The sequence below is a fragment of the Melanostigma gelatinosum genome (genome assembly GCF_949748355.1).
Source record: "Melanostigma gelatinosum genome assembly, chromosome: 18".
Classification (NCBI taxonomy): domain Eukaryota; kingdom Metazoa; phylum Chordata; class Actinopteri; order Perciformes; family Zoarcidae; genus Melanostigma; species Melanostigma gelatinosum.
Genome location: NC_136651.1, coordinates 19,025,722 through 19,050,253, shown reverse-complemented (window position 1 = coordinate 19,050,253; position 24,532 = coordinate 19,025,722). Strand labels below are relative to the sequence as shown.

General features: G+C 39.4%; 1 long non-coding RNA gene across 2 annotated transcripts; it reads right to left on the bottom strand.

Moving 5' to 3' along the window:
- Positions 1–1,780: 1,780 nt before the first annotated feature.
- LOC306792141 lies at positions 1,781–3,764 on the bottom strand. 2 transcript variants are annotated; one of them, XR_013772795.1, is made up of 6 exons: positions 3,546–3,764; positions 3,211–3,351; positions 2,727–2,784; positions 2,415–2,605; positions 2,210–2,305; positions 1,781–1,869 (listed from the first exon to the last, which is right to left on the bottom strand). It is a non-coding gene; the product is annotated as an uncharacterized lncRNA (long non-coding RNA). The 2 variants fall into 2 exon arrangements; XR_013772796.1 differs by having other exon boundaries at positions 2,477–2,605.
- Positions 3,765–24,532: the final 20,768 nt, after the last annotated feature.

The window sequence follows — 24,532 nt, the reverse complement described above, 5'->3', positions numbered from 1 at the left end:
TAAATATGGATGGATATGCAACGTACTGTTTAGAGTGATAGCAATCCATATAACGTGTGGGTTGTCACAAGTTTTGGGAAAGGTGACACGGCTGTTTGGTCGATGGTTTATTTAAAAAAAAATGTATTGAACAAACAATAACAATTTGACGTATTGTCAATAATAACACAACAAAATACAGACATTTAAACGAACATACATTGACAGTGACAGATTAGTGAGTTACAATACTTGTAAAGCACATGTAGACTAACTATTTCTCCTCAAACCTCGAAAACACTTTCAAATTGTTTTCATCAATAAGGTCTGTGCAGAATTTGTTATAGTCCTTCTGTTTGTCAAAAACAAAAGTGAAAAGCTCTGCTGGAGACTCTTCACTCGGGTCATCTTCACAGTTGTGCAGCTCCTGGAGGGCTTCCTGTTGTTCCTTTTCATCCATGGAAAGGACAGCGGGAACTTTAAACCCTCCATCAAATTGTGTCTTGAGACACCAGTCAGCTGCAGCCAGGCTGTCTCTCAGAAGAACATTTACCTGCAGTAAAGAATAAAGTGTACTCAAAGTATTTATTGTATATTGGTGTTGTAACCAACTAATACTTCAAACTTGTACAGCATTTACAGTACCTAATTAACAAATAGATGTTTTGTAACAACAAATGTTGTCTTTGTCAACATATGTGTCATTCAACATCTAAAAGTCAAATCTCTATTTAGAGAAATAAGCAACAAAGAACAAACAGTAATGCTGGATGGGTTCCATCGAGAGCCTTTCAAATTGAATGGCAGTATATAATAAGATTTACCTGTATTTATTTATGTAAATTAATGCTGACAATAAATAGTTGCAAACCAATTCTAGCCAGAGCTTAATCCATGCACATAATTAAGCACCAATCTTATTAGATATCCTGTGAGTTCACAAAAGCTGCTTAATTTAAGTAGTGAAGTGATTCTATATAGGGCGACTGTGGCTAAGTGGATAGCAGGGCCGTCTTTCAATCAGAGGGTCGGCGGTTCAATCCCTGGCTCTGGTTCTGCTAGTCGCATGTCAATGTGTCCTTGAGCAAGACACTTAACCCCAAAATTGCTGTAATGACTGTAATGTAATATATTGTCTTATGATCATGCAACAGACAATACCTTCATGATGGATCTTATGTGAAAGGCTAAATGACATTCATTTATATTTACAGTTTTAGTATTTCATGCTAATCCATTTTTTTTATTGTTTATCAGGCAGCCCAAAATCTATTATTTCTTATTTTTGGATTCTACTTCATTCATCTAATCGGTTTATATTCAGCTTAATTGTTATTCCTGTACATGCATGCAATACATAATATGAAGTTCTGATGTTTGTGAATGTGCTGCATGGTTTCCGCCATCAGGTGTCGCCCTTGAGCACATGAATCCGTTAAAAGTTATTTCAGCAAAAAATAGAATTTGTCTTGTGGATTACGGTAAATCAAATATACTCTGCTTTGTTGTTTAATGCAGAAATAAAGCCACTGTAAATCAAACTACGCACCAGCATCTGTGTCTCTGACTGCAAAGATTTTAACATTTCTTACCTCTTCTGTGCTTTCTCTGTCACTTGTTGACAACTCTGGAGCACTGAAAAAAAATATATTATCTGTAAATGAACCACTGCCACATTCAGTCATTAGTTATGTCAACTTCACATGCAAAACCACTCTTAGCCAGGATTAGCATAATGGATTTCGTGATGTTACACATATGCATGCTCACCCACAATTCAAACACAAGTCATGTGGTCTACCTTTTCTCTTTATATGTGTTCTCCAGCAGCACAGACTCTGCCTGGTATCTGCACATGTTGCTGGTCTTTTGCAACCACTGAATCACAACCTACAAAAATGTATCGATAATAATAATTATAAAGTATGTTAAATCAATTTGACAGTTTTTACCAAATGTTAATTGTCAGTCATTACATACATACATTTATATTTCATTTAAATTGATACTTACCTGTACCAGGTTACCCAGTTAAGTTAGCACATTGATACTAAGTTATTCTTCCAGTTGTAGTTTTGGTTTATATTCTCCAAATGGTGTTCTCAAATGTCTATTGACACTTGTATCTCTCGGAGGCCTATGCCATTAATAACTCACTAATTTTCTGCTGTAAACGTAATTCTTAAACTACCGGTAATTGTTAATTTGGTACACATCCTCAATAGCTCACCTCTGGCAAAATGACCTCTGTGATGAATAGCTGCTTCTCAGCTACAGTTCCAGGCACTGACAGTAGTCTTTCCAGACGTTGGATAATCTGTTCTGTCTGGGAAAACAAGTAAATAAGAAACAAATAAAACACTTTTTGTATACCATCCTGAAAGAGGAGAACAAGAAAATGTCACGGTAACATTTCTCTATCAATCTATTCCTACCTTTTCCCCTCCTCTGCCTAAAATGCTGTGTGTACAAATAAGACAAAAACAGCACACTCTACCTTCATGTCACTGAATAAAGTGAAATGTTCACTGTGATATTTTCGCAGGGCTGCATCCAATCCTCTGTGTTTCCACAGATACATTCTGTTGGAGAGAAAATGCCCACTCTGCAGATTTCTTTCCAAGTCCTGAAATATAAGATGTATATGTAGTTGTAGATTCAGTGTTATGTATAATTAGTGAATACCATTTTTATGTGAAAAACCTTTGTACAGCTCACTGGAGAAAATGTACAATGTATGTTATTACCTTTATTTCTTCATCCTGAAGAATTTCTTCTGCTTTAACAGACTCCAAGATGTTGTCTCTGTTTAAGACAGAAGCATTGCCTGAATTTGACGAAAATCTTTACATGTTGTAGTTTTACAACATACACCTTTAATTACCATGTATCAAATTTTACATTGGTTATACTGTATATATAACTAGCTTGTTGCCAGTATATACTGTAAATCGCTAAAGGCTATGAATGTTGTTTGGGTAATCGTATATTTATTTGTCATTAACAGTCTTTTTTACGTTGTCTATTTATTTATTTGTTAATTTTACAATGTTATTATGTGTTAACTCCAGTGATCCATGAATTATGTTAAATATATGACACTTTAATATAGAACATAAAACTGAAAATTATTGGAGATACTAAGGGAAATTCTTCCCTAATTTATATCAAACACAACTAAAACAATTGTCACTTTTATATCAATCAACGAATGAATGAGATGATTCTTACACATCTTGGACAATGTTGCATCCACAAAAGAAATCCTTTGATGTCCAGTCACCTTCCACACCAGCACACTCAAAATGCAGCCAATTTTTGCAAGTTGAGCATTGAACCCATTGGTAGTTCTTTATGTGGTCATGGAAAACCCTATGAAAAAACAGAGGTGGGACAACTTCCAATATTCCACAATCATTTCATCAGGTTCGTCAATTGCAAATATTCCAAAATGTATTTTCCCTCGATTCATAAGTTACTTACATAAAACTGAACTTTTCACTGTGTTGTGTGTGAAGTGCTATATAAATAAAATAGAGTTGAGTTGCCACTCATGTTGCACATACCTGGTTGTCCCAGTTGCTCGCTGGAACAAACATGACTTTTTTTTGGGCAACAAGTACCAATTGAAGTTAGCCCGCAATTAGCTTGTTGACAAAAACGAGTGGCCATACCATGATAATTCGGCCTTTTTTTAATAAACTAATTACAACTACCAACAGTCATGCCTTCATCATGCCTTCAATGACCTTAATGTATTGTCACATAATGTCAAATAACGACAAATAAAGGCTAAACTACGGCGGAATCCGTTCCGAAACACTGGCAGCTGCCACAAGATGCTAGTGGTACCAGTCGCAAACAGTGAAAACTGTCGCGAAAAGTAGTGGCAGGTACCACACAACGGTGTTAACTGTCGCAACAACTTGTTGCATACTGTATATATATCTATATACTGCGTATATATATCCAAGTCAACATGTTATATGGATTGCTATCACTCTAAACAGTACATTGCATATCCATCCATATTTATAACCTGTATTCCTTTAGTCTGCAGCGTGAAAGTGTTTATCGTTGCCATGGGTAACAGGTTTCAAGTGAAGTTAGCCCGCAATTAGCTTGTTGACAAAAACGAGTGGCCATACCATGATAATTCGGCCTTTTTTTAATAAACTAATTACAACTACCAACAGTCATGCCTTCATCATGCCTTCAATGACCTTAATGTATTGTCACATAATGTCAAATAACGACAAATAAAGGCTAAACTACGGCGGAATCCGTTCCGAAACACTGGCAGCTGCCACAAGATGCTAGTGGTACCAGTCGCAAACAGTGAAAACTGTCGCGAAAAGTAGTGGCAGGTACCACACAACGGTGTTAACTGTCGCAACAACTTGTTGCATACTGTATATATATCTATATACTGCGTATATATATCCAAGTCAACATGTTATATGGATTGCTATCACTCTAAACAGTACATTGCATATCCATCCATATTTATAATTTGCATTCCTTTAGTCTGCAGCGTGAAAGTGTTTATCGTTGCCATGGGTAACAGGTTTCAAGTGAAGTTAGCCCGCAATTAGCTTGTTGACAAAAACGAGTGGCCATACCATGATAATTCGGACTTTTTTTAATAAACTAATTACAACTACCAACAGTCATGCCTTCAATGACCTTAATGTATTGTCATATAATGTCAAATAACGAAAAAATAAAGGCTAAACTACGGCGGAATCCGCTCCGAAATGCTGGCAGCTGCCACAAGATGCTAGTGGCAGCTGTCACATACAGTGGCAATCACTTCCTGTTGCAGGCCCAGCTGCCACGGACAACTTCCTGTTGCAGGCCCAGCTGCCACGGAAAGTCGTGGCAGCTGAGCTTGCAACCGGAAGTGCCTGTACTAGCTGCCGCTGCCACGATTTGAGCTTGCCCTTTCTCGAATAATGAAATAAAACAGTAGTCACTAAATAGTTGTATCAAATGTATCTTATTCCATCATGGGAAAAATATCTGGTTTGCTGTCTACCATCTGCCTGAATCCACGTGAACGCAGCATTGATTAATACCAGAACACATTTAAACAATTTGGATTAAATGGAATTCCTCTGTTTAGTGGTATTACAATGATGAAGTTGTACAAACCTATCCTGTGTAACTGTATTACAGGTTTCCAAACGACATCCAACAGTCTGCGCTGACGGTCGATCTCTTCCTCGTACTCGAAGATAGTTTTTTCAAAAACTCTGAATATTTCTTCAGCAGCAGCAGATAGTCGGTCGTTGACAAACTCTCTCAAATACTCAACTGACGACATTGTTGTTTACTCTCAACTGGAATAATTACCTCCGCAAAGACTACGATATCGTTTTCCAGCCAACTCCACAGTACGAGCAGCGAACGCTGCACGCGGCTGTGTTGTTTACTTCCGCTGGATGTCACACTGTTAAGATCCGACTGTGTAAGAGAGTTACGTTCCTCTTCTTCTTCTTTAAATTTGATTGGCGGGTCGCAACCAACTTGTATAGGTGCATACCGCCACCTACTGTACCAGGGTAACCTTTTCTTCACTGTTTCCAACTAAATCCTACGGTCTAATCCCGTTTCTTTAAGAAATCGCAACAGTGCCCTGCAGCACTCTCGCCATTATCCGTCCACTGCCAGAACTCCCTCCAAACTCCACTTCCGTCCCAACTGACATATTTTTTGCTTCAAGATGTTCCTGTCTGAATTGTATCTTTGACATTTCAGGATAACATGCTCCACGTCTTCCGTAACATTACAAATAGTGCACTTATCTGAGTCCATTTTTGCCATTAAATACAGCGTTGAGTTAACCTTGATATTATGACCTCCTCTCTTCTATACTTCCCTTTGTATGTCTTCACATTTATGGATTTCTGAATGTTATAATAATGTCTTCCTTTGTTATCGTTGTCCCACTTCTTCTGCCATAACTCCCGTCATAACTCCCGTCCTGCCTCTCTTATTCATGCTTTAGCTTCCCCCTTTCCAAAAGGAATTTTCAATATCTCCTCTTTTAGTGTTAGTGCTCTCTTTGCAATCATATCTGCTCTCTCATTGCCCTCCACACCTACATGAGCAGGAACCCAGCAAAATTGAACATTAATTCCCAGTCTTTGAAGTCTCAACATTATCAGAGATATTTCCATCACTAAATCCTCTCTAATTGTTTGTTTTGTCTTCAGGCTGTTTAAAGCTACAGCAGAATCTGAACAGATGACCACTCTCTCAGGCCTGACCTCTTCTACCCATTGCAGTCCCAAGATGATTGCAATAATTTCAGCTGTAAAGACAGACAATCTGTCATTAATTAGTTTGCATATTGTCACACTAAATTCTGGTATGAATACCCCTGATCCCACGTGTCCATTCCCGTTATCTTTAGATCCATCTGTATAAATCTGCATATAGTTATAATAATTATTATTGATGTATACTTGACTCTGATGTCCAATGTCATACAATTTTCTTTCCATCCATTTTTTCCTCTCTTCTATGAGTGTTAAATGCACATTGTGCACTGGTAGTGTCCACGGAGGAACATTTCCCCATATTACATTGGGCCCATACTCTAACCCAGTTAACCCGTATTCTTTGACTATTGCACTGATTGTCCAACCAAACCCTTTGCCTTTACTTTGGGTGTATTCCCAGCATTCATACAGCACATTTGTTACGGGAAGTTCCTCTGCAGATCCCTTTAACTTCACCCAATATGCCAGAGCTAGTTTTGCTCGTCTTAGGCTTGATGGCAGTTCGTCAGCTTCTACCAGAAGTGCGTTGTTTGGGGTAGATTTAATTGCACCTATACTAAGTCTTAGAGCTCTGAACTGAATTCTATCTAATGCTAATAATGTACTCTTGGCAGCTGTTCCATAAACCATACATCCATAATCTATACATGCTCGTATAATAGCCCTATAGATGTCCATTAGTGACCGTTTATCTGCTCCCCATTGATGTCCAGAAACTGCTCTCATAACATTGAGCACCTTTTTACATTTAGTTTCAATATGCCTAATATGAGTTCTCCACAAACATTTTTCATCAAACCATAAGCCTAAATATTTAAACTCTGTCACCCTCTCCAATACTTTGTCCATATAACTTCAGATGAGTATTGCTTATATTTCTCTTTCTGGTAAATAGCATGTAGCAAGACTTATCAACAGACATCTTAAACCCCCAGTCATACGACCACTTTTCAACATTGATTATAGCCTTTTGAATTTTACTGATCACATGTCTAATATTTCTTCCCCTTTTCCAAATTGCTCCATCATCAGCATGTAGCAAGGAGCCAATATCTCTGTCAATGTCCATAAAGACGTCATTTATCATAATATGAAATAATATAGGGCTAATAACACTACCTTGGGGGATCCCATTTACTATAGTAAATTCTTCAGACACGGCATCTTCAACTTTTACCTTGAATGATCGACCAGACAAAAAATCTAATATCCAGTTGTACATCCTTCCACTAATACCTATTTTATGCATTTTAATCAATAGGCCCTCTCTCCACATGGAGTCATATGCTTTCTCTACATCAAAATAGAATATAGCCATAATCTCCTTCATACTTATTGCTTTCTCTGCCTCGTTGCTAACTTTTATCAATGCGTCAAGTGTCGATCTACCTTTACGAAAGCCATTCTGCGATTTATTTAGCAAGCCCCTTTGCTCTATAAAATAAGTTAATCTGCTCGTGATGATCTTTCCATCCACTTGCACAAATGAGATGTCAGTGCTTTTGGTCTATAATTGCCAGCATTCGCTAGGTCTTTACCAGGTTTACCAAAAGGTAGAATCAAAGCACTCTTCCAGCTGATTGGCATTACACCTTCCCTCCAAATCATATTAAACAATTTACAAATAATTTCCAAGGCTTCTTCTGGTAATTGTCTAAACATAGCATAGCATAGTTGGTCTTGACCTGGAGCAGTATACCCACTTCCCTCCAACGCTGTTTTCAGCTCCTGTATTGAAAACTCAACATCAAGGGGTGTTCCTTCATTTCCCTTTTTCTTTCTAACTTCTGTATGTGCTGCTAAAATTTCTTCTTTTCTCTGTCTGTGCCTCTCATGTAAATGACTTCCGCTATGAACATTTGCAAACTTCTTCTCCAATAACGCAGCTTTCTCCTCATTTGTAATTGCCCGATATTCTCCGTCTATCAAAACTGGCATTTTAATTGATTTTCTTTTCCCACTCATCTTTTTGATCATCGCCCAAACATCACGTAACTCTATTTCTCTTCCAATAGCTGAACAGAATTGCCTCCATGCATTCCTCTTTGATGACTTAATAACTTTCCGTACTACCGCTCTCTTTCTTTGATAATCGATCAGATTATCTTGGGTCAAAAGACTTCTTAACTTTCTGTAGGCACGATTTCTTTCTTTAATGCCATTTTTACATTCCTCATTCCACCATGGAACCATTTTCTTTTTCCCATTCACCTTACTCTTAGGAATGCACATTGATGCAGCACCAATAATCATAGCGGTCACTGCTCCCGAACAGCTGTCCACATTATTCTCAATAGATATTTCTTCACATGACTTCCTACAACATTCTTTAAATTTTCCCCAGTTAGCTTTAGGAAAACACCATCTTTCTATTATATTACCCTTCTGAGTAAAGATATCACAATTTAATGAGCACCATATAGGATAGTGATCACTCCCTATATTAGATTCATTCATTGTATTCCATTCACACAAATTACTCATATTTCCTGAGACTAATGTAAGATCTAAGCAGGATACTGAGTTTCGAGTAACATCTACCCTGGTACTGCTTCCATCATTAAGACAAATTAATGATCTCTCCTCTATAAATTCTTCAACTACCCCTCCGTTGGTATCAGTGACCTCACTTCCCCATAATGTAGTGTGAGCATTAAAATCTCCACACCAAATTTCTCTTTTTCCAATATTTCCTGATATCTCGTGAAACATTTCCATAGATAGCTTTTTACAAGGTTTATAGAAGTTCACTAACTTTATATCTCCTCTTGGACTACATACTTCTATCATAACACATTCATACTGTTCTGGAACATTAATCTTTCTATATGCTAAGTTATCCTTGATAAATGTTACACACCCTCCACCTTGTTTTCCAATTCTATCACATCTGACAGAGCTGAATCCTGAAATGACAAAGTCCAATTGAGGTTTTAACCAAGTTTCTTGAATGCAAATAACATCTGGTGTAACTGTCAGATCAGCTACAACCTTCTTGAATTCTTGCCCATTTGCAATTAGACTTCTGGCATTCCATTGTAGTATATGCAACACCATTATGAGGTTAATCACCCTGAGCCTGTACATCATAGTTGGGAGGGTTCAACATCTTGTGAATCAGATCAGCCTTAACTTCTTTAATCCCCAGTATCTCTATGGCTGCCTCTACGATTGTCTTTATTCTGTCACTTTTTCTTTTTTGTTGAATTGCCAAATTCATAGTTTTGCAGATGAAGGCCAAGAAACAGATTTTATCTACAATTAGCGTGTCCTCATTTATCTCTTTTATGCATGGATTTAACTCTGTTAGACTCTGATCTAGGACAGGGGGAAGGTCCACAGGAGGTTGTCTAATCCCAGCTTCTCTTATATCATTCCTGTGGCTTTCCCTGGGTGTTCCTTCACTTTTGTAACTGCTTCCGCATAAGACACTTGATTAAGTATTTTATATTTCTGCACTTCTTTTGCTTGTATTTGAACTGGGCATCCTCCAAAAGCAGCGCTGTGTTCACCGCCGCAGTTACAACATTTAATTTTTACATCTTGACCACATTTTCCGTATTCATGCTCGCCTCCACATCTTGCACATCTCTGCTTACCCTTACATTGCCCTGCGGTATGTCCCATTCTTTGACACTTGAAGCATCTTAAAGGAGCTGGAACAAACTCTTTTACATCATAGCTCATATATCCTATTCTTATTTTCTTAGACAAGATCTTTTCAAACTCCGGCAGCACTGATAGGCTGTCAGTTTTCCTTCCATTTCGATTTATTTGCAGTCTGGAAGCTTTCACTACCTTTCCTCCTTTCACTTCCTTAATTATCTCATCTATGGACACTGACAATGGCACATCCTGTATAACACCTCTCAGCTTTGAAACGCTCCCAGGAATATGACAGCTGATCCTTTCTCCATTCAAAGTTTCAGCTCCGAGGATCTTCTCTCGTTGCCTTTGATCTGTAGCAAAGATCAAAAGACGCCTGTTGCTTAAAAACTTGACAAACTTAATCTTTCCTATTTCCTTCTGTTATGAATGAAGATCGAGTGAACAGACTGAGATCGAGGCGTTTAGCTCAATTCAAGCAATAACATTTATTTGTGACAGAAGTATTATGTCCAGCAGTTAAACGTGCACGGACCAAAAGGTAAAGGCAAAAGTGAAACCTACGAGCGCTTATACAGAGTAAGCAGGCGTGTCCATCTGGTTCCCCTTGTGGAGCCATTGGTCAAAATCAAAGCAGAGGCGGATTTGTTTTTAGCATTCAAATAGCCTGATGGAGCACTGGGCAACGTCACCCACAATGGCTCACGTCCGGAACCCGCCTTCTCTGGAACGTCAGTGTGTGTGAAATGTTGGTGTACAGCATATTGTTAACACTTAAGGTGCAGTTCTAAACTATTTCGAAGTCTCTGTGTGAATAGATAAAAAGAGCTCTTCTCCTACTCTAAGATGGCATTTTCTGCCCTAATCTGGTGGTTTAAGCAAGCGTTACTTTCAGGGCCACTGTATCTGTTCCTATCGTACGAACGGGTGACGGAATGCCCCATTCGGTGTTTTTGACCTACTTACAGTGACCTCACAACTCCGCAATATAAGCTTTACAAGTATAGCGCATATTATTTAACAGTGAATGAATATATTTTATTTACACTTCTCTATTGCCTTTGTCAGTTTTAACGGGTGATAATGGGCCCCTTCATTCTTAAACGCAATCACAACTTTCCATTCAGTTGAGTCATCCTCCTTCCCCACACTTGATCGAGTAGCCTTCACTTTTTTACTCTCCTCGCCAAACAAACTTCCGGAGCGGCCTGAACTGCCGCTGCCCTTTCTCTTCTTTCTGTTCGCTTCTTGCCATGCCACATTATTATTCTCACCATCTGAACTATCACCCATGATATCTGCATTCACTGTACAGTTGTTGCTCAACCACACAATTCTGTTCTCTTCTCGTACTCCACCACTTTTCCAACAAACTTTCTTTCTCTGGTCTCGTCGCACACTGATGACGTCCTCTTGCTCCGATCCTCCCCCTCCTTCCGCTGAGTTAGGTTAGAACGGAGTTCTTCTTCTCTTGGTTTGAATGGCAGATATCAAACTGATAGCAGGTGCATACCGCCGCCTACTGCACTGGAGTTTGAAACACCATATTTGTTGGAATGCTGATTCAGCGTTTTTTGGCAGGTATCTCCTTCCACATTTCTTAAGCTACAGAAACCGTTCAACTATCAAAATGTCCAGCTGTTTAAGGACATGCCGGCTATGACGTTTTATGTTTTTAACCTTTAAGCTTCTTGAAATTTGTTTTTGAATGGAGAACGTTTTCAAATCCTCAACTTCTTCAACTTTCAAATCCTTCTTCTTCCTCATACGTTCAGCTACAGACACCATTTCAACTTTAAAATGTTGAGAAAACCCTGATCTATTATTGTATGCTATAACCTTTCTGATATCTTTTACAGATAGATAGACTTTATTGCAGACTCAGGGTCCATAGAGAGAGATCTATGGACCCCGATCCATAGATCTGTTATCCTTTTTGAACCGTCACATTTGAACTTTTATGATTTTTTCAGTAATTTTCTGACGATATAATGGGTGTGTATTGCACAGCTCAGAGTGCGTGATGTCACCGCTCGAGTGAAGAGCAGCTTGAGATTCTTGTGAAAAAAATATTTGTCTTTTGCCACTGACTCCACAATTTTCACTCTTCATGCATTCTTTTTCGGTAAAAAATTAGCTAATCGTGTGCTGGTCTAGAGGAATGAGAGTGGAATCCAACAGATTTACACATTTGGCACAACAGCTTTTAATTGAGAGGAAAACAAACTATCTGCTCCATAGAGACCAATGCTAAATCTTACTTCAAGAACATCTTCCACAGAACACAGTACCCCGTTTGTAGATCGCCAGTGAAGCTAGATTTTTTACACTACAGACACAATTTTCACATGATCAGTTCTTCAAGTCATCCTTCCTCTACAGCTTTAATATCGGAGCAATAGGAGCTATGCTTATGGGGGTTTTGAGGATTTGTTTGACAGGTGTTTCACAGCTTTAGCTCCACGTTAAGGCTGCAGGCACACAGGCGTTTTTGATTGAGCTAATTAGTGAAGTTGATAAACACAGACACACATGACTTGGAGATATTCAGGGCAAGATCGTTAGACCTGTCTGTCTCCCTCACTCCATCAAACTGTCTGTCTCCCTCTCTGTCTGTGTGTCTCTCTCACATACAGTCAGTCAGGTCTTAGAGATTTTTAGAGGACTTTTCCCCTCCCCCCATTTCAAAATAAAAGCCCCACAGATTTTGTAAAAATCTTAATCAGCAAATAACTATAGCTGTCAAATAAATGTAGTGGCCTAAAAAGTACAATATTTGCCTGTAAAATACATGTAACATACAATGAAAGTAGGCAGAATCAAAGTACAAATACCGTCAAATTGATTTTTTAATGTTCAACATTTCATGTGTCATTTCCATGAAATCTTCACCATCTGAGCACAAAACGTTGTACATCAATACAGTATTTAGGTAAATGTAGTTACATTTGTTGAGAAAATTAGCTTATTTGCAGTTTTGATAGCCACTAGGTTATGCAGCTTTAAATAGCCACTAGGTTATGCAGATTTAATAATCATTAGTTTATGCAGATTTAATAATCACTCACGCAATACACACAGTACACGCTAGGGCAAGGGAGAAGCCAGTGGGAGATTGATAACTTTAACTGCGTCACAAAGGGATAGGCTGCCATTTTTAGATAAGGTAGAATAATAGAGGAGTGAGACAGGAAAGAGACAGCGCCCTAGCAGTGCCCATTCTCCTTGCCCCCACAGCCGACAACATCTCATACGCACTGACAGATGACTACACCTTCTGGGACGGGCCAGTGTGGGCGGATATGCTCAGGTCCCAACCAGGTTGAATACATGTAAAAACATGCTCAGCCTGCAACTTTGACTTGAACCAATGGGCCTCTAGAGGAGGGACCCTATATAAATGATTACGCTGCTATGTTGAAGTGTGTCTAATGGTGGAACTCTGCGAGCGAAGCTATTAGTGACCCGTGCACGTATTACTGCAGGGCTGAATAACTCTGTTGATAAATAAACTATTGCTTTTGATATAACTATACGCCTCGTGAGAGCTTTCGTTATCCTCTTAAATCCGCTCTGAGTGTGGGAGATAACTTTATTTTTCACAACAGATGGTGACCCCGACGTGATAGATACGATACAGAGCTTCGGATTAGAGAAATAATGGACCTCTCTTTATCTGTTCAGAACCAAAAAGGCGTTGTTTTTCCCTCTGAGGCTGGGATTGCTGGTAATTGCCACCAGTGCCGTGCGAGCAGCTCGACAGTCTGATTGTACCGGTACAAACGAAGGTGAGCGCAGAAACCTATTTAACTGAATTCTGCAATATTGTATTTATAGGCTGATCCAGATTTTATCAGACTGACCGAGCTGTAAGTATTGCATAGTTATAGAGTACTTGTAAAGAATAATCAACCGAGCAACAGAGTTGTTATACAGTCATTGTACACATGAGTGAATGAGTCCATCAGAAAACGTAGAATAAAAGGCGAAAAATGACGTTTTTGTGGCAGCGTAGAGTGAAGTAGTGTGAGACGCGGTCGCGTATGAAGGTAGATTTGTGTCTTTATTTTTCAAAAGCAAAAAAAAGTTTCAAAAGCAAAAGAAAGTTTCAAAAGCAAAAATAAAAGTTTCAAAAGCAAAAATAAAAGTTTTAAAAGCAAAAAAAAAAGTTTCAAAAGCAAAAAAAAAAGTTTTAAAAGCAAATATATAAACTGAGAATAATTTATTTGTTAAAAAAATAAAAGCTTTGGTTTTGAATCCAAAAGTTTTGAATCCAAAAGTTTTGAAACTAAAAGTTTTGAAACTCAAAGTTTTGAAGCCAAAAGCTTTGGAACCAAAAGTTTTGAAGTCAAAAGTTTTGAAGCCAAAAGCTGAGTTGGGTGTAGTGGGCGGGGCATACGCTGCTGAATGTATCAGGAGTTTCTATTGGTCCGTTTGACTTGCGTCTCGTATCTGCATCATCTACACAAACGGGAGGTTACGTGACATGGAGGTAAGTTGACTGCTCTGTTTTGTCAAAATTATTGTAAATATAGCAGCACTTCACTTTGTTCTCATGTTGTTCGTGTCGTGGAGTCTCTTTGTAAGAACGACATGGAGGGCTGCTGTGTTGACATGTAGCCCCACTGTGGGCGAACGTTACATGCACCTGAGGCATCTATGTTAGCTAAGGTTAGCTACACATGTATGACACAATTTAAAACAAATCCTATGAGCTTGGTTCTCTCTGACCGAGGTAGGTACAGATGACGACACTGTATCTAAAAACGACATGCGTCTTATGACTACACTGGTCAGACACCGAAGAAAACCTTTACTACTTCTGCCACCTCTGCTTGAAACGTCCCTTATTTGTTCAAACGCACCACCTTGTCGCGGAAGCTGTGCAGTACACACACATACATGATAGTAGATAAATTGGCAATTATGAACGCAGGCTCTGGGAAAATACTTTAAATCAGTGTATTTTAGATCACATATATGCCTCGCATGGAAATTAACATGCATGTGCTACAACTCTATTATTTTTATTCATAGGTTCTTGTGTGTGCTAACAAGTACGAATCATGTAACAGTAAAAGGTACCCAAAATATTCAACACTATTGTAAGTAACATTATCAGTTGACCCCATACAAAGGCTTGTATCATTTGATACTTGATAATTAACAAAATTGTACCACTTGTGCCTTTATAATAAGCTCCAGAGAGTAAAATAGTGACACAAAACGCATTCAACTTACATTTAAACATGTCTGTGTGTTATGGAGGGGTTCTGTATATTTGTTAAATCATTCCATTGTTTAGTTTGTTGGCAATGACTGGCTTTTCTTGTTATACGATATGACTATATGGTCTGTGTATTTATAATAATCCAGTGTGGTCATAATTCCCTTTTCTACAGAATGGAACCTCTTCCACAAATAGCTTTTGTTCAGGTATGTTGACCTCTCTTCTCAAAATGTAATTCATCTGTATATACACATATAAACATGTTTTGATACCACTGCTCTAATAAATTTCTATTTTGCTAAATTCCCTCTTACAGGAATCCATTAGCAGGCGGCTTTTATGCAGGGTCAGGGATCGGCTTTCTGCAGTAATCACAAGGGAGCCAATTGATTTTGATTACCTGCACATGGTTATCTCTCAGGAATTGCAGTTTCTTCGATGGATATTCCTCAGTGTGTAGTAGATGGTTTACAAAATCTAAGTGAAGTGATCAAGTCTCACATTTCAAACAGCACTGTTGCTCCATTACTTGACAGTGTAGCTGTAGTTGAATGGAATGGTACTGTGGGTCGACCAAAATTTAGCATTAATACCCTAGTCCTTGAAAATCTTCTCAGCATGAACCTACCAATGACCACTCTGGCTACTGCCCATGGCATTTCAAGATCCACACTTTACAGGAGGATGAGGGAGCATAATCTCTCAGTCAGAAACACCTACTCTGATATATCAGACATTGTACTTGATCAAAAGGTGAGATCTATCAAAGCCAGAATGCCTGATGCAGGATATCGGCTTGTAAAAGGGTCTCTACTGGCTATGGGATATCGTGTCACATGCGAGATGCATGTTTACTGTGAGAGGAACCGGTCGTGGCAGCTTTATTGCTGGCAAAAGTGTCCACAACCAAAGGTAAAAATTGTATGTATTACTATAAATGTTTACATTATATAAAACATGAATATCAAATGTAGCCACTTCATCATGTAATTTGCTTCCAGAGTGGAACGCCTTTGGAGAGATGTTTGGAATGCTGTAACATCTCAGTACTACAACTTGCTTCACATCTTAGAGGAAGATGGCTTCATTGACCTTTCAAATACGGTTCACCTCTTCTGTGTGGGGTACGTCTTCATTCCCCGTCTACAACAAGATCTGCAAAATTTTGTGGAGACCTGGAATTACCACCCCTTAAGCACAGAGGGAAACTTGTCCCCGAATCAGCTTTGGAGGATTGGAACGCTACAAGTACCTGTGCCAGAGCCAGATCTGCAGGAGGTACTGTGTGTACTATACATTTAGCACAAGAACAAAGAAATGCAATTTAAAGTATGGTATTCATTAATTTGCTATATCACTCGAACCTAAATTAATAAATATTAACATTAGATCGTCTACAGTATGTGTATAAACGAGGCAATGGCTATATTCGTAATTAATGTATGTGTTTGGTCCATCTCAGATCCTGCAAGCAGAACACTTGCATGATGAGGAACCTGATCCAGAGCATGGGGTCACTGTAGCAGAGATGCCGTGCCCCTTGTCAGCTGAAGGTCTTGCTGCAGTGCAGCAAGTAAACCCCACCGTCGAGTCCTCTTCTTTTGGACGGGACATCTATATGCATGTCCTTCAACTGGCCTCATTTTTTGGATGAAGTTTGATTGATATACTTGATGCACATCTCATGTGCTTATTCTAAAACCAGTATGCACGTTTAACTGATCACAAATAAAGCACAGTAAATAGATACGTATGTGTTTATTTTGCTCACTCACATTATACCAAGGTGGTATAAATAGCTGCAGTATAAAATGATTCTGGAACATTTTGTTTGTTTCACTAAAGAATAGAAAACATAAAGAACAAGCACAAGTGAAACACAACACAGAACCATGCTCTTGCCAACAACTATTGAACACATTTATCACACTCTATCAAATCCTGCACCATACTTAATGGCAGTTTGCAGGAGTGTTTTAAAATATTCATAATCTTTAATGTGGGCTACTGGGAATGTGATGGTGTCTGTGCAAGCACTGACACTTGGGTAACACACAGTGTGGTTAGGCATGGCGTTCAGACACCAATGATCAAATTTCACTGTGAGTTTGAATGTTTGCCGATCTTCCAAAAGCAGATGTCTGTGAGCTTGACCAGTCATCCACTGCATGACTGAGGATACAGTCAAAGCCTCTCCTGCAGTGTCGCCATCAGTTTGTGCATCTTGAAGAGAAATACAAAGTGTAGACCAGAATAAATCTCTCCAGTCATTTTATATGCAAACAGTTAAATATGATGCTCATTAAGACAGTTCTATGGTATAGAATTTAACGTGATTGTGGTTGATATCAAATGAGATAATAATTTCTGTAATTGGTTAGTCAGACTGGCGATGGCGGCTAGGCTATCAATAGCTATGCCCACGTTAATATAATTAAGCTTTAGGTACATCGACAAGGATGTTAGAGTGAGACAGAATTTAAATTTCCTGTACTGTCATCAAGGGACAGTGAAAGTGTGATAGTAGCCTCCGACTTTAGGAAACGTCAGTGCCGACTTGGCGCCTAACTTATCTTATGACTTGCGACCAGAGATGTCTTTAGCTAACTAGTTAAGAGTTTTAAGGATTTAATGGCTCATTTCAACATTAGCTTATCTTCATCAAGTTTAATACAAGACAGTAACATGGTTGTAACCTCGTCATCTGTACCTACCTCGGTCAGAGAGAACCAAGCTCATAGGATTTGTTTTAAATTGTGTCATACATGTGTAGCTAACCTTAGCTAACATAGATGCCTCAGGTGCATGTAACGTTCGCCCACAGTGGGGCTACATGTCAACACAGCAGCCCTCCATGTCGTTCTTACAAAGAGACTCCACGACACGAACAACATGAGAACAAAGTGAAGTGCTGCTATATTTACAATAATTTTGACAAAACAGAGCAGTCAACTTACCTCCATGTCACGTAACCTCCCGTTTGTGTAGATGATGCAGATACGAGACGCAAGTCAAACGGACCAATAGAAACTCCTGATACATTCAGCAGCGTATGCCCCGCCCACTACACCCAACTCAGCTTTTGGCTTCAAAACTTTTGACTTCAAAACTTTTGGTTCCAAAGCTTTTGGCTTCAAAACTTTGAGTTTCAAAACTTTGAGTTTCAAAACTTTTAGTTTCAAAACTTTTAGTTTCAAAACTTTTGGATTCAAAACTTTTGGATTCAAAACCAAAGCTTTTATTTTTTTAACAAATAAATTATTCTCAGTTTATATATTTGCTTTTAAAACTTTTTTTTTTGCTTTTGAAACTTTTTTTTTTGCTTTTAAAACTTTTATTTTTGCTTTTGAAACTTTTATTTTTGCTTTTGAAGCTTTCTTTTGCTTTTGAAACTTTTTTTTGCTTTTGAAAAATAAAGACACAAATCTACCTTCATAGTCGCGCGCCTCTTCTGTCGCGGTCACGCGCGCCACACGAAGCACTCGAATTCATGCCACAAATAGCGTAATCTTTAACGTAATTTATAAGACGTTTTGGGCTACGAAGAAACTGTATAACATGACGGGGATATATGTGTGTTAGAGGTCATTGATAAACTGTAAACTGTAGTGGGAGAATTGACCGTGAAATAATACCGTATCAAGACGTCAAGTCTCAGGACACTAAAGTCGTGTGTTACGTGTGGTGTAAAACCAAGTTAACTCTGCGTAGAGTAACCTTTAGATAGTTTCTGCACGGGAGCACAGGTTTTAAGTTAACCGATGTATCGTTGGTAGCGGACGAAGAGTGAAAATTACCTTATCAAGACATCGAGTCTCAGGACACCAGGATTGTGAGTGGCGTGCAGTGAAAAAACATATCTCTGCTTAGAGTATCCTCGACGGAGTTTCTGTACGAGAGCGCAAATCTTGAGTTAATAGATGAATCGTTGATAACGGACGTTGTTGTGTAATAAAGTAACTAGAGAACAGGTCCAGAGCAGAGGCCTTAGTTACTTAACTGTGTTAAATTGTGTTGTTTGATGTATTGCGTTGGTGGTGTGGTTGGTAGCATAGCGGCCTTCCACGCGGTAGGCCTGTGTTCGAACCCCAGCCGAAGCAGATATTATACGTGTGTTTTACAATACGCAGCGGTTGCTGTGATGTATTAAAATGAAGCGCCGTTTGTGTGGTGTGTAGGTTAGGGAAAGAATTTTTATGATTTGACTGTATTTGTTTGCTGAAAAAGCAGTTTGTCATTTGTGTCGTGGTCAAGAGACCAGCGATACACAGTCTGTTTGCTGAGTTTGAGAAAGTGGATTAACTGTCGCGTGTTCAGAGCCGGCAGTGTGTTGCAATTTTGTTTGAATGAAAGTAGTGTGTCTGAAGACTGTAAAAAACGCCATTTCATTTAATTTGTGTTTATTGTTTTACTGTATTTGTAAAGATATTCATTACCTTCGGGACCGTGTTTGTAATTTGTGCGCATTTTAAAGACGGCAGTATGCTTGGGTTCAATTTTGTTTAAATGAGTGTGATTCCGTGAAGCGTAAATATGTGAGACAGCGGAGATTTTGAGCTGTGGTGTGATTCAGCCAGACAGACGCTGTGAAAATTGAGGGAGTCAAAACATTCCTGATAAGACATTCATTCAGTCAGACAGACGCTGGGAGAGTTAGAGGCAGATAAGACCAATGCAGCTGCAGCCTTGAGAATTAGGTCAAAGGCTGAAGAGAATTTGGGAGGAGCTTTGCCTCCATCTGGTGGACATTTGGGAATACTAAATCCAAACTTTTTATATTGCATATTAGTGGAGACAGTGCAAACAGGGCAAGCAAAGAACGCACTGATGATAAACACAGAGCATCAGTGGAAGGATCCAGTGGTGTATAAAGTACTCAAAAGCCATACTTGAGTAAAAGTAAAGATACCTTACTGGAAAACTACTCAAGTAAAAGTAAAAAGTCACCTCTTAGAATACTACTTGAGTAAAAGTCTTAAAGTATCTGATATTTATTGTACTTAAGTACAAAAGTACTTAAGTATCAAAAGTAATTTTCTGACATTAAATGTACCTCATAACCTGAACATTAAATGAACATCATATCCTGTTCACTGAAAGTAAAAGTACAAGTAAATGCTGTTAATAAAAAAGCAAAGGGTCAGAATTGTGAGAATGATGAAGTTTATTCTTTTAAGTGCTGTGGCACCATGACCAAGGACAAGGAGCTGTGTTGAACATAATTGGGTCGGCTGTGATCCATCCAGGAGCAACAATGTTCAACATAATATATTGTACATAAGTATACTTTTGCATCTACTATGAACTTATCATCATAATTCTCCGTAAAGCAATATGACACTATGAAGGAGTTGTAACAGTGCGTTTATAAGTCTGCTCATTAGACTAGAGGATGTAGAGGACCAATGCATAATATTATGTTCAGCAAAACATATCCACTTGATGCATCAGGTCAGTGTTTAGAGAAAGGACGCCTGCCTTGTAAACTCCTATGGGCCTGATTTTAACACAACAGACAAAGGTTTTGCTGAAGCTGAATCTGCAATTGGGCGACTGCTACCATCATAACTCCATCTGATCATCCACAACATGACTCAAATATCAAAACATGATCAATACTAAAGCAGCAACACAGTCATTACTGGAAACTGAAACATGTCCTGTTCATCTTCAAAAGAGGTTGGTTTTCAAAATTGCGAGAATTCAGTCTCTCTCTTCTTGGGCTGAAGACTCGTCCTGCGATGCTAAATAGCCTTTCACAGGCCGCTGAGGCAGGTAGAGGTGTGTTCAGCGTCACAGACAGCTTGTGCACAGCTGCGAAGGATTCCCCGAATGCTGCGCTCCTGTCAATCCGTGTATATAGCTACAGCTAACGTTAGCCAACTAGTGCTGCACAACTGTCAACACTTCCTCAGCTCACTAACTCGCTAGCGATCCACTGGTGTTGGTCTTCGTCACCACCGTCGTTTGTTGCGGGAGTAGCAGGTGCTTCCATTTCTGCTTCCATCATGAAATCAGTCATCGTAGAGTGGAATGCTACTCATGTAGTCGCTCGCTAGCTTACAGCATGTAGCATCCTGGGCATCACTGGGAATCAACACACCGCGGCTTTGAGAGCACTTGTTTGCAATTGCGCATTAACGTGATTAACCAATGATTTAACTTGCTGCTAGGACCACTGATTCACCAAACCTGCTGGCTTGCAGTCTGTGTTCCACCACAGTCCCGACGCTGCTCTCATGATTCATTTTGTTTCTGAAGATAGATTTGATTTTGTAGCGAGTAACGAAGGTTTCAGGGGAAATGTATCGGAGTAAAAGTATCAGTTTTCTTTGCAAAATGTAGTGAAGTAAAAGTAAAAAGTAAACAGAAATATAAGTAGTAAAGTAAAGTACAGATACCCAAAAAAAAACTACTTAAGTACAGTAACGAAGTATTTCTACTTCGTTACTATACACCACTGGAAGGATCAGATGTGGAGCTCAAAGCACGGCAAGTGTCACTAATGAAGAGACAGATGGCAGAGCTTGACATGGCTCAAAAGACTGCCAAATAATTGGAAGAATGAACAAAATTGGGATTCCCTGAAAGAGGCAGTTTTAGCCTATGATTAAAATTTGATTAACTCAAAACGTGCTTGGAGCAGAGAAAAAGGTGAAGCAGATACAAATAAGTTGATGTCCAAGAGGAAACGAAAATAGGTGTAACTGTTTAAAATAGACAGAGAGGCATATGAGCAGAGAGAGAGAGGAATGCAGGGGTGAGACACACAGACACACACAGCACCTGAGCCCCCTCTAAGAGAGGTGATTACAGAGAAGTCATCCTTCACTTATCACAATATCATCTAGCTGACATACAATATGTTATATTCTCTATATTTCACACTCTGTTTATGTCTTTGGCTTTCTTCTTGTACTCACCCTGCACAGCGTCTGCTTCATTATGACGGCAAATATATTGATTTAGTTATTTCACCAAAATTGAATCGGAGGGCAAGACCAGAAATGGAAAAAGCAACGTGTAGAGAAACACATTTATTCAGTTCATGTATTGATGCAGAGATTCAGTTTTCGGTTTCGCGCTGTTACTGACAATGTTACCGAGCTTCATACTCTTTTTCCCCATGTGAGGATAAATGAAATGCAAACTAGATAAAACATCTTCACGGACCTCTTATTGACAAAGTGAAGCTAAACTATGATCTTGTGTCTCTCGCATGATCTTATTTAACCTGAAAACCATTGTTTAAACAGTGTTCACTACACCCATCAGTGCAAAGTAGTCCGCACTACACACACGTACTTAGATGAGGCTTCCCCATTTCTTCTCTCTTGATCTCCTCTCTTCTCCATCCTCCCCTACCTTCCATCCCTCTTTCCCATCCCTCACTCCTTTCCATCGGTGAGCTCATACGTTTGGATGCTGACACCTCAGTCTGAAAAGCAAACTCAGTCCTTCTCACGAGAACATGTAGGAGCTAACCACACACACACACACACACACAGACACCATGCTCGCTCGCAGCAGCTGAAAGAGGGGACACCCACACACACGCACAGAGGCACGCACACACACACACACACACCACACACACACACACACGCACACACAGAAACACAGGGATCTAAGAATTGTATCTCTACATGAGACGTTGTCTAACATTTGCTGCTGAACTTTCGGCAGCTGTTTTGTTTTGTTTGTTTTGTTGATTTTTAGTCCTTGGTCCTGATCTGGGGATTCCGCTTCCTGCTGTATGCTCCCCAGCCACAAACAACTTGAATGACACCCACCACTCAACACGTCGAGGATGAAGAAGACGAACGAGACTCGTCAAAATCTACAGGTACCATGTCAATGCTACAGAAAATATCTGCGGCATTCAAACCTGCAGTGAGTGCATACGACAATGGTGAAAACTGGCCGTAGCGTATAAACATGCGGTGACAGCCCTGACTGAACTTTGTAAGAAGGCTTTCCGCCATCCATAAGCCTGGAGAACATCACACAAGAGAGTTGTGTGACATGCAGCATGCTGAACATGAGGATCAGTTCAACAACGGACAACAGAGAAGTTTCGTCAGCACAGATGCAAGCATGCCCAGCTGATAATGTATCAGGGCATGAGAGGAAGCTGAAAGACCCTTTGAGACTTTGACACACACCAACTGAAGACTTTGTGTGCCATAAATGTGGCAGCTTGAACATTGAGGAACAGATGCTCACGCTCCATGAACAAGGAGTGGTGGGAGGGCTCGACAATCAGCCATCAAGGGGGGTGCAGCAGGGACCGGAGTGAGACCAGAGCTGGACCAACGACGCGCACACAAATACAACACCGAGGGTGAGTTAACTTTAGATTCTTCAGATGACAAACTTGTACATTTAATACACACATTAGGAACTAGACAAACACCACTCACACCCACATATGTATTCGAATGAGATTGAAGGATTTAGAAAGTCACAGCAAGTCACGTTAACTAAAAAGAGAAAATGTTTAGACTGTCACATGCAGGCTGATTCACTTCACTGCACAGCACATGGGTTACGTGAACGAGATGCAAGGTTAGAGGAAGTATGATTTAGAGAAGTGGAAATTATATAATGGTATAATAAGAGTTTGTTGGGAAAAAAAGGTACTGCTGCTGTCTGTTTCTCTGTGTCCCACACAATCTGAGTTTGTAAAGGGGGAGGATTCCACATGTTTCCACATGTTTCCACATGGTACAAGCCCAGGACTGGTGTGAAGGACATGTCTGACTGGCAGCAAGTCAGACTCAATTCACTGACTTCAGCAATATAGAGGATCCTGGTAATGTACAGAAACAAAGGTGACTTACACAAATCAATTTTATCAGTAAAAAGAGTCATTCAACTTATGTTTGATAAAACACACACACACATCTGTCAACATGGCTGAGCTGTCTCAAATGAGAGGCTATTGAAAGTATTACACCTGTTTTTGAGTTTTTTATTGAAGGCTATATAATAATGGAGTGTGATGATTAACCAGTGTGATTAACCAGTGCACTAAAATCCACCGGTAAAGAAAATTCATGATCTGAGGGAACCAATTGAGTGACGATTTGGCTAACATTTGTAAGCAGGTTTGGTGCAGCCGCGAGCACCTCAAATTTCTAACCCACACACCATTATGTCACTCATCCCTCCAGACTTATTTCGTCGTCGACTTGGCCAATGCATATTTTATTTTATGTGATTTGATTTGATTTTTATTTTTCCTGTACCTGTGCACAAGGACAGTCAGTTTTTATTTTGCTTTCTCATAAAGGAAGAGTCTCTACCTGGACCCAGGTGTCCTTAGGGTTATTCAGAAAGATTAGATTAGATTAGATTAGATTAGGACAACTTTATTAATCCCCAGGGGGGACAGACTTTTGCCACCCAAAAGCCCTGGTGTATTTCA